This window comes from Typopeltis vanoorti, chromosome 16, assembly GCF_054136105.1.
Source record: "Typopeltis vanoorti isolate ZY-2024b chromosome 16, IOZ_Tvanoo_1.0, whole genome shotgun sequence".
Lineage (NCBI taxonomy): Eukaryota > Metazoa > Arthropoda > Arachnida > Uropygi > Thelyphonidae > Typopeltis > Typopeltis vanoorti.
The window spans coordinates 73,814,904-73,827,080 of NC_143564.1; the positions used below are offsets into that span (position 1 = coordinate 73,814,904).

A 12,177-nucleotide genomic window follows, 5' to 3' on the forward strand; every position below is an offset into this window, starting at 1 on the left:
TGGAAATGATGCTTAAATTATGGTGCGATAATCAAGTGAGGGTAAAAAATTGTCCAGTTGATCAAACGACAATATGTAGCCAGGCCAAGCTGATTTTTGAGAGGCTAAAAGTAGAAGCTGGAGAAACAGCCAAAGAAGAAAATTTCGTGGCCAGTAATGGTTGGTTCAACCGATTTAAAAATCGCTGTAACTGGCACAGCATCGCGGAGAAGCAGCAAGCGCTGATAAAGAGGCTATGCCTTCTTTTCCTTGCCAGGCAATTAGATTTAGAAGTTGACAGTGAAGACGTCAGCGAGCTGTTAGACTCACATAACAAGGAGCTTACAATCAACGAGCTCATAGAGATGTGTGAGTAAAGCGCTAATTAAGAGACCAAAACCTCAGATTCAGTTCTACCAGAAAAGCACATGGCAACTGCAAAATTAACAGAAGTTCTCAGCTTAATTAAGAAAGGTTTGCAGATTTTGGAGGACATAGATTCTAACGAGGAATGAACTGTAGCCAAGGCAAGGAATAAAAAAATGATCGACTTGCTATGAAGAAATTTTGCATGACAAGAAAAAGATATTATGCCGTCAGATGAATCTATTAGATTTTATGAAACCATCGACATTGAATTAACTTTTTTTTTTTTTTTTTTTTATATATGAAAAACTACAATTATGATTATATTTCTTAAAAAATATAGGTGTTTTGGTCCCAATTAATTAATATTTTGTATGTTTGTATATATAAATTACATGCAAAATTATACCCCAAGTTATGCAAATTCGACTTACGCGCTTTTTGTTGGTCCCACCTACCGCGTCACTTTGGGGGTTTAACTGTACTTGATTCACAATCTTCAGACAAAAACCATTATTAAGAAAAATAAATGTAGATTTTTTAACATAGATTTTTGCCTTCGATTCAAATTTGCTTAATTTTCACAATTAATTTCTTTCAAACATCAAAATTCTATCAAAGTCTATGATAATATTCTGAAACAGACTGATTACTACCTTGAATGCACTGATGAATTTTCCAAATGTTAAGACCCAATTCTCTTACACTTGAAAATTTTGATATTAGCAGACTTTTAAATGTTGCATAACTGCCAGTGTCTCTCAGTAAAAGAGATGTGCTTAAGAATGTTTTGGCTTTGCCCAATAATTTATTATGAAGTATAATCAACAAATGAAAATCTGACCATTTTCCTAAATCTCTAATTTTTTCTGCATATTTAAAAAATGTTTATATGCTTTCACTACTATCTCCTGACAAAGAAGGTATTACTAAAGTTGGATTAATTAACCTAAAAATTCCTCATTTTTAGGTTAATTAATTTTTACTTGAGTCAAGATTATTACTGTTTTTACTTGAGTCAAGATTTACTTTCTGGATTCTAAAAATAAAGTTAAGTCATAACCAATCCTGTCATCGACTGCACCATTGTTAATTTAAAGATGTTTATATTGAAAGGATATTATCATAATATTAATCCTACCATAGAGATGATCTCGGTTCAACAATTATTTTTTTATTTATTTCCGAGTGTACCTATATATTTATTTATTTGCACAAGAGTTCACTCCAATCGGGGCAATGACCTCTTTTTTACTATTTCTTTCAGAATCCAAATAAATCACTGACTCAAGACCAAAATACAAAATAAATACATTTAATATAACAAAAACAATATATATACACACTTCAAACAAATATTACATAACTACAAATGAATTGGATCCAAGGCCTTTTAAAAATAAACTTACATTTAAGACTAGACTAAACACTTTGTTTGCACAATGACAAAATGTTCATGGTTAGTTTCTCTCTCTGTGAAGGCCCTTTTCTGAAGATATATGACTTTATTCTTCATTTTTACAGGATCCTTCTCATCACTCATGTAGCACACATTAATTCTTCCTGACTCAATTCTGTCTTCTTTTTAGTAGTAATAATAGCTAGATCCGGCATCCTTAATACAGATGAAACTTCCTAATCAGAGTTTTCTCGAACATTCCTTTAGAACGTAAATAGCAACTTCTTTTATTCACTAATGTTTGTTGACAGTCTTAACTCTTCCACTTTAAAAAATTTACAGTTCTACAATTCCCTTTTTGGAATCTACTATAAATCTTCCAATTAGTGTTTCCTCCAATATTCCTTTTAAAATGCCTATAGCAATATTTCCCTTTTATTTATCAATACTTATTCCACATTAAAACTTCATAGTTCCACGATTCCCTTTTCAGAATATACTATTAATTTTCTTCCGACTGTCACATAAAAAAAAACTCAAAATATCTGCCGGCTTGTGTTCTAAATTCCTCCCGAACGGTAACTTGTTTACAGCTGTTACTCAGATACCGAATGCTTTCCTTGTCAGCTGTCAATCACACATCAAACTTCTCGGCGAGAATGCACACTCCTTGAAAATGGCAAGCAAGAAACTAAATACTGTATAATGGTTGACATGGTTGTTTCCGTTAGCGACAAGAGAATGTCTTCATAAAACACAAAACTTAATAATCTAAATTTTTAACTGCTTTACATATCATTTTTGACAAATAACAATTTCAATAACAGGCACATCGCAAGTTCTGACAATGCATGTTATGAAACTAAAACTAATAAACATACTAACATAAACAATACGTAAAAATATTCAGAATTTTAAATTATGATTATTTTTACACTATCATATCCTGTACACTCCTTGTGGGTACATGTCAAGAATTTGATGATGATGATGAGAAATTCAACACACTCACTCACCTTGTTCTTGTACGTATCTCCTCCTATTCTATATTCTTATAATTAAAGTTTCCCCCATCAGGATTACCTTCTTTTTACATTCTCAATCAATATGTCTAAACATTTCACAGGTAGTATTCACTAAATTCTCTGGCCTATAATAGCAAGCAAGATATACTAGCCTATTAATTTCAACTTCATTCCACACAGATTCAAAATCTGCACATGTATAATATTAACTTCCACACTTTGTAGATACAATTCCTCTTCCAACATTAACAGCGCACCCCCCCCCTCTTTTCACCTTCCTATCCTTTTGAAAAATTGTATATCCTTCCACTTCTATTCCCAACATCACATCATCTTCAGACAACCGAATTTCACTTATACCAATTTATCTTTGGGCATATTGACTCAATCACTGCAACAAATTCAGCTCTCTTATTTCGAATACTCCTTTCATTTTTATACAAACATAACAATACCTGTGTCTTTGAGGTCATTCTACCAGCACCAACATTTTCTATTCTAGTTGCTATACCGCACCTGTTTCTCTTTGGACAGATCACTTTTTAGTTTGGACTACAGTGCTTCTCATGGCTGTTAAGCAAAAGCTTCAACACTGTCATGTTATGGTAAACCGGACTGCATTCACCACAGATTGGTGGGAGGGGCTTACAGTCTGTGCATACAGTTTTGGCCATTTTCCAAAGTGTCTGGTCCTCTGTATTAGAGAACTGTTTTGTCTCTCACTGTTGACTTTGATAGTTTCTAAGCACGTATCGAACTTCCCTTGTAGCCCTACTGAGTGCTTGTGTATTCTGGGGCAGTGTTCTGTGGTATTGGCATTTGGCTCTGCTCTTTTTATGGATCAGGTTTTCAATCTCATCTGGAAGTAAGTCAGAGATTGTGCACAGCACATCCGCGGTGGCAACCATTAATGCAGTTGTTATCTGCTTTTCTATGCTTGCAACTGAGTCTATGGCTGGAACTAGGCCAACAGATTCATGTAGAAGGGTCTTTAGTTTTGTCCATGAAAATAAAAATATTCCAGATTGGGACCCAATCTGGAATATTTTTATATTGTAAGCCCAGTTGGAGTAAAACTGGGTTGTGGTCACAGCTGAGGTCATCCACAGCACCTATTTAGTATCGATGCATGATATTTTATAGATCACTATGTCAAGGACATCAAGAAGTCCTGCCGCATTGTAATACATGGGTTATGGAGGTCCTATGATCACTGTGTTCCTGGCAGCAGCAGTCATTGAGGGTTCTACTGTTTCAATTTGTAGTTCTGCTGTTCTAGGTCTGTGTGCTTAGCATTCTGGTCTCCTGCTACTAGAAGGATTTCTAGAATTTCAGCCAAATCTGCTTCCAGTGACTGTTTGTTTGTTTGGAGAGTTATATACAGAGTATATTTTCAGGTACCCATATTTGCAGTTTGAACCTCCACCCCTGTGATTTCTATATCGGCAGTGGCAGAATTTACAATTCCATTATGTTCTATACTGAGTTTGACAAATATGACTGTGCTGCCTGCCTTCCTCCCCATTAGCATTGGATCTGTCACTGTGGTATAGAACAGTTCCTGAGTTTTGGGTTGTTGGCTGATCAAGGGTGCATTTCATTTACAAGGATTATCTCAGAACAATAGCATGTTGTAAATTCCTGTAGTTTGCATATTTTGTTTCCTAGACCTTTGGCATTCCAGAATTCAATTTGTAGAGAGTTCAGCCTTCTACACTTGTTAACCATCAGTTAGTGCAGTAAGGAGTGTTTGTGTATGTCTCACAAATTTGTTTATGGAGTACTGGCTGGGGTTTGCTTTGCTGATCTCGATTAACATTTTGCCCAGAGTGGTTGCTATGACTGCAGCTTGCTGTGTTTTGGTTGGGCATTGAGTTCAACTTTTTTCTGTAGGTTTTACAAGTCACCACTTCTGTGTACGAGACATGCACTTGGATAGATTGTTGTGCAATTGGAGAGTTATCAGTATTTACTGTGTGGGCCTATGCAGTTGTTATTGGGGGTTTTAGGTTTTCTTTGTTGATTTTTGGGAGGCCAAATATTGCATGCACCCTCTGTAGTTGGCGAGATGTGGTCCATCACAGCTGGCTCTGTTTTTAATTTTTTGCAGGAAGCCATTGCATGGATTTCTCCACATTTAATGCAGCAGAAATCATTCTTGCATCAGCGTTGCAAGTGGCTGAATTTTTGACAATGGTGTCATTGTCCAGTTGATGCCTTTCATCATAATGGTTCTGATTTTTTTTTAGCTAGGTCGAAATCTGTTTTTAGGTCGTAGATTTCTTTTTACTGTTTGCTAATTTCCACTAGGACAAAAGGCACTGGCTGTTTATCTGCTCAGAGCATATGGTTAACTTTAGCAGAACAATGGACAGAACTGCAGGGATTAGTCTGTGGTTATAGAGGTCTCTTGTGACTTCCTCAGTGGAGTCTCTGTTATGCCAGGCAGTACCACCTTGGAGTTTTTTTTTTGGATTTAAAGCAAACATATGGTAATGGATGTTTTTATCACCTAAAGGTTTACAGAGTGCATGGTAGTCGGCTACTGTTGCCATGCTGTAGCCGACTACCATGCACTCTGTAAACTTTTCGTGTTCCTGGCTTTTGTAAATTTATTTTAGCATTTTTGAGGGCCAAGGCCACTTCCATCCATTGTTCCTTGGCTCATAGTATAATAGGAGGAACTCTTTCTGTATGATGCAGTCCCCTCACCACTGTTTCCATTGGAGGGGGGGGGAACTGCAGTCTCATTTGATGTTGGTTCCTTATGTCGATTTTTCCTTCTGACTTCGCACAACCCATCTTGTTCCTCAGCTGTTTCGCAGGTTAAATATAAGCCAAATTGTGAGTACAGAGTCTGGGAATCTGATCTGCTGTCAATGATCAAAGTGGCTGTTGTCCTCTCAAGCTCAACCTGGAATCAATCAGGCCACTTCATTTGCAAAAAGTCATAAAAACTTCTGAACTGTGCAAACACAAGCTCAAACTGTAGGCTTTCCTATTGGTGACCACCCATTTAGAGTTTCATAAAGCAATCTTAAATTTTAAATTGAGAGAAGAGACAGAAAAAAGAGAAAGAAGAGAGAAATATATATTAGGATCTGTGGGCACAATTTTGTCATACATATATAAATATATCTGAATTTCATTTTTGTTCATTGCAATGCATATTTTGAAATTCTGTTTAGAAAGTTTATGGTTTCAATCTATTTCTCATAGATATAATGGGTGTTCAAAAATCATTAAGGAATTTTTTTTTCTTCATCTAAGGTAATATAAATTAAAATTATATGTGTTTTAAAAATGCTTTAATATATAAATTAAGCAGATTGAAAGCCATTTCTTTGCCTTTACAACTTTTTAATTACTCGATTTTCAAAATAATTCTCTTTACCCTATATTTTCTGAAAAAGAGAATATGGTGCCTACATCACATCCCTCACAAAAACATGATAATCACCTTCTTAAAGTCTTCTGCACACAATGGAAGCAGATAATTGAAGATTATTAGTTACCCACTGTGGTTGTAGTCCATGGCCTTCATTCACTGTATATTCAAGATGCTGTTTGTGACTGTTGGAAAATTGGTTCCACAGCCTGTGAACCACAGAACAATTCACATGCAACCATCTGGCTACTACCCCTGACTTTGGCCAGCCATCATAAGACCAGAGGCTCGCCATCTCAATTAATCAGTTAAATTATGTCTTGTTTGAACTCCAAATATGAAATGGAAAGACCACTCCAAAATGCCTACTTTTATGACATGGCTCATTTGCATATATGCTCACAGTGCCACTTATTTATGTATAATAACCAGGCTCAGCATCACTTTTTATACAACGTTCCAGACTTTCCTATGTTTTTTTCCCCCTGAGCTATCTAAATTTTTCTCCTTGTTTCGTAATTTATGGAAACCAGTCAAGATAGAAAGATTTATGTTTGTTTTAATATTTCTGTGCTTTTTTTTTTACTACTAAGATTATATTTCACCATTATACTGCAGAACAGCAATATGTATGTATGTGTGTGTGTGCGCGCATGTGTGTGTGTGTGTGTGTGTATATATATATATATATATATATACAGGGTGTTCGGGATAAATTTGACAGTTTCGTAAGGAAAAAGAAAATCTTCTTTGTATCTATTAAATTTAATGAATTGACAAAAAAACATTACAGGCAGAGTTAATTACAATACTATCAACAAGATTTACTCAAAATAACCACCATTAGCATCGATCACAGCTTCAATTCTGCTTCGGAACCTCGAACAAGCTGATGCTACAGTCTCCCTGGGAAGGGCCGCAAAAACTGTTTTAATTTTATCCATTAACTGGGCTTTTGTATTACTGGAAGTGCGATTGGTGTCTTTTTCAACTGCGCCCCATACAAAATAATCCATGGGGTTAAGGTCTGGGGAGTTTGGAGGCCAAACATTTGGACTGGTGAAGTCGTAGAAATTTTCAGACAACCATTTTTGACTTTTCCCAGAGGTGTGGCAAGGGGCCGAATCCTGCTGCAATACATACGGCCTACCATTGGCTACCCTTGTTATCCAGGGCTTGACTACAGTTAGCAACTCCACGAACAAAGCCCGAATTCCAATGCCAGGGTTCTTCAACACCTGTTCCTGCAGATTTGCGAGGAATTCTGCTGTACGAACGCAATCAGATCGTCTGCTAGGGATCTTTCTTCTTGCTACATCCTCGTAGTCACCATTGCAAGTCTCTAGTTCATGCCTGATTGTTTTTACTGTATTCAGGGAGCATTGGGCAGCAGTCGTAATATCCTTATTTTGATGGCGGGCACGAATCATCATGATACAAGTTATTCTCTTCCATGATTCAGGTGGGTTCCAGCTATCCATCCTTTCTGACATCTTGTATATGAATGAAGAAGGGTCCAAACTTTTAAATGAAGAGAAGTGTGTGTTAATACATGTAACTTACGGAAAAATATAATTAATTATAAATATGTCAAATTTATCCCGAACACCCTGTATATATATATATATATATGACAGAATGATCATTGACTCGGTTAACATACATAGTTTTATGAAAAAAATTGAATGACTAGAACCGAGATTTAATTAAAAAGGTTTTAATATAAACACACTACTAGTTTCGGCCTGTAACAGTCTACTTCAGGTGACATTATAAAAGAAAAAAAACACTAAACATTGAGGGTTAAAAGACTATGAACATCATAGACAGTCTTTATACATAATTAGCATTAAAACGTTGTAGTTGTATTTGAAGCTGTTCTTTCATTTGTTGCATTGTTGGGAGAGTGCGTGCTTGCTGCATCACGTGAACGCCAGTACATGATTACAGCTGAATGACTATCAGGGAGGTTGTAGCTTAAGTTGTTATTTAGATGAACAGGATTGAAGATGATTTCTCTCGATTCCACAATTTTTCTCTCTATTTCGTCACTGCAACGGAAGATGTTTGTAGATTTTTCCCAGCAGACTTTGTGACTTTGGTTATCATCATTAGGATTAGCCGAGAAGAGGATATGAATTGATAATGCACTTGCTCGCTGTCTTTTGTAAGTAATGTCTCTCATGTGTTCTTCATTACGCATTTCGACAGATTTGTCTGTCTGCCCGAAATAAGGAATATCGCAGTCACATAATATTTTATATACGCCAGGGTATTTGAGTTGATGATGACAAGGTTTTGGGTGGCTAATTAAGGAACGGATCTTTGGAAGTGGAGTGAACAAGGTTCTGATATTGTATTTTTTTAGAACTTTTGCTAATTTATGTGAAACAGTACTTATGTAAGGAATAGATATATTGCTTTTGAATCTATTTGTTTCTTCTGAGTGATGTCTGGGAGGATTAAGAAGGAATTTGTTAATGATTTTCTTGGAATATCCATTAACTTCGAAAGAAGTTTTCAGATGGTTTATTTCTGTAAGCAATTCATTTGGATCATCAAGAAGAGAACGGGCTCTATGTCCCAAGGTGGAAATTATTCCAAGCTTATGAGGAGGGAAATGATGGGATTGACTGTGCAGATATCTGTTGGTATGTGTGGGTTTTCTATATATCGATATTTTTAGTTTACCAGCAGAAGAGCGAGTCAGTTTGACATCAAGAAAAGGCAAGGAATTATCCGTTTCAAGCTCAGCAGTAAACTTAATACTTTGATGTCGGCTATTGAGATGTTCGAGGAAAACCATAAGGGATTCATGTCCATGGCTCCAAACAATGAAGACATCATCCACATAACGTTTCCAAACTTTAGGTGTTAAAATAAAGGAAGAGATAGCTTTGGTTTCAAAATCTTCTAAGTAAATATTTGCAAGAACAGGAGATAAAGGATTACCCATAGCCAGTCCATGATTTTGTTTGTAAATATTATCTTGAAATTTGAAGTAACCGGACCTGATGCAATGTGTAAGCAAGGCTAACATTTTTTTGGATAACTTGTCCTTGAGTAATGTTAGGACTTCATCTGTTGGGACATTAGTGAACAAAGAAGTTATGTCCAAGCTAGCCATGATGTCATTTTCATCAACTGTAATATCCTTGATGTATGTAACAAATTCTGTAGTGTTCTTGATAAAGGAAGGTGATTTCCCTGAAAAACTTTTGAGGTATTTGGCAAGGTATTTTGAAAGATTGTATGTAGGTGAATCGATACCTTCTACTATTGGGAGTAATGGGGGGTTCTCTTTATGGATTTTAGGAACACCATATATGCAAGGAATTAACGGATGGAGAGAGCGAAGAGATAAACTGACGTTTCGGGATAATTCAGTTGTTGTTTTTAATAAGTTGTTTGTACGATTTTGAAGTTCACGAGTTGGATCTCTCTCAAGTATTGAGTAGGTATCATTATGTAGTAAATCAATCATTTTATTCTTGTAATCTTCGGAGTTCATGATGACTGTTGCATTTCCTTTATCTGCAGGGAGGATGATTATATCTCTGTTGTTTTTTAAACTTTTAATAGCTTTGCGTTCAGTTGAAGTAATGTTGTCTGCAGGTGGTTTTGCGTTATTGATAATAAAGATTGATTCAATACGTAGAAGGTTTGCATCTTGTTGAGGGAGAAAAGAAGCAGCTCTTTCTATTTTTGTAAGTAGTGTTTCCTTTGGTATTAATTTTGGTGAAGGAATGAAGTTTAGACCTTTACTAAGGATGCTTTGTTCTACATCTGAAAGTATATAGGAGGATTTGTTGATAACGACTTTGTCAATATTGATGTGTGGTTTTGAGTTCCTATTATTCTGTAAACTCTTTAACGTTTCAAATTTTCTTATAAGATTTACTTTGTTATTATATTGTAATCTGGCTGCTTGAGATTCACAGTAGGTATTAAAGGTATGCCAACTTTCATTATCTAGAGATTCTTCCAGTATTTCAGCTATGGTTCTTTTTTTATTGAAAAGAAAAGCGAGAGTGCGTTTAGTATCCGATATTCTTTCCGACAGTAGGTCTAATTTAGCTTTATGATAGATACAAACAACTTATTAAAAACAACAACTGAATTATCCCGAAACGTCAGTTTATCTCTTCGCTCTCTCCATCCGTTAATTCCTCGCATATATGGTGTTCCTAAAATCCATAAAGAGAACACCCCATTATGCCCAATAGTAGAAGGTATCGATTCACCTACATACAATCTTTCAAAATACCTTGCCAAATACCTCAAAAGTTTTTCAGGGAAATCACCTTCCTTTATCAAGAACACTACAGAATTTGTTACATACATCAAGGATATTACAGTTGATGAAAATGACATCATGGCTAGCTTGGACATAACTTCTTTGTTCACTAATGTCCCAACAGATGAAGTCCTAACATTACTCAAGGACAAGTTATCCAAAAAAATGTTAGCCTTGCTTACACATTGCATCAGGTCCGGTTACTTCAAATTTCAAGATAATATTTACAAACAAAATCATGGACTGGCTATGGGTAATCCTTTATCTCCTGTTCTTGCAAATATTTACTTAGAAGATTTTGAAACCAAAGCTATCTCTTCCTTTATTTTAACACCTAAAGTTTGGAAACGTTATGTGGATGATGTCTTCATTGTTTGGAGCCATGGACATGAATCCCTTATGGTTTTCCTCAAACATCTCAATAGCCGACATCAAAGTATTAAGTTTACTGCTGAGCTTGAAACGGATAATTCCTTGCCTTTTCTTGATGTCAAACTGACTCGCTCTTCTGCTGGTAAACTAAAAATATCGATATATAGAAAACCCACACATACCAACAGATATCTGCACAGTCAATCCCATCATTTCCCTCCTCATAATCTTGGAATAATTTCCACCTTGGGACATAGAGCCCGTTCTCTTCTTGATAATCCAAATGAATTGCTTACAGAAATAAACCATCTGAAAACTTCTTTCGAAGTTAATGGATATTCCAAGAAAATCATTAACAAATTCCTTCTTAATCCTCCCAGACATCACTCAGAAGAAACAAATAGATTCAAAAGCAATATATCTATTCCTTACATAAGTACTGTTTCACATAAATTAGCAAAAGTTCTAAAAAAATACAATATCAGAACCTTGTTCACTCCACTTCCAAAGATCCGTTCCTTAATTAGCCACCCAAAACCTTGTCATCATCAACTCAAATACCCTGGCGTATATAAAATATTATGTGACTGCGATATTCCTTATTTCGGGCAGACAGACAAATCTGTCGAAATGCGTATGGAAGAACACATAAGAGACATTACTTACAAAAGACAGCGAGCAAGTGCATTATCAAGTCATATCCTCTTCTCGGCTAATCCTAATGATGATAACCAAAGTCACAAAGTCTGCTGGGAAAAATCTACAAACATCTTCCGTTGCAGTGACGAAATAGAGAGAAAAATTGTGGAATCGAGAGAAATCATCTTCAATCCTGTTCATCTAAATAACAACTTAAGCTACAACCTCCATGATAGTCATTCAGCTGTAATCATGTACTGGCGTTCACGTGATGCAGCAAGCACGCACTCTCCCAACAATGCAACAAATGAAAGAACAGCTTCAAATACAAATACAACGTTTTAATGCTAATTATGTATAAAGACTGTCTATGATGTTCATAGTGTTTTAACCCTCAATGTTTAGTGTTTTTTTCTTTTATAATGTCACCTGAAGAAGGCTGTTACAGGCCGAAACTAGTAGTGTGTTTATATTAAAACCTTTTTAATTAAATCTCGGTTCTAGTCATTCAATTTTTTTCATAAAAATATATATATATATATATATATATATATATATATATATATTCATTTTTTATATTAGCTGACTTAAAACCCGAGAATTATAACAAATTGAGATTTATTTGAAAACGCAACATGTTTTGTCGAGATTGCCTTCATCAGGCGTTAAGAACATAGAAAGATATTAAAAGACACTGAAAATAACACTGAGA

The 12,177-nt window shown here is 35.5% G+C and overlaps 1 protein-coding gene across 1 annotated transcript in view; it reads right to left on the minus strand.

The window, feature by feature from the left end:
* The window catches only part of LOC150098132 (E3 ubiquitin-protein ligase arih1-like), a 214,068-nt gene that overhangs the window by 85,821 nt on the left and 116,070 nt on the right, over positions 1-12,177 (minus strand). The window lies entirely within an intron of this gene.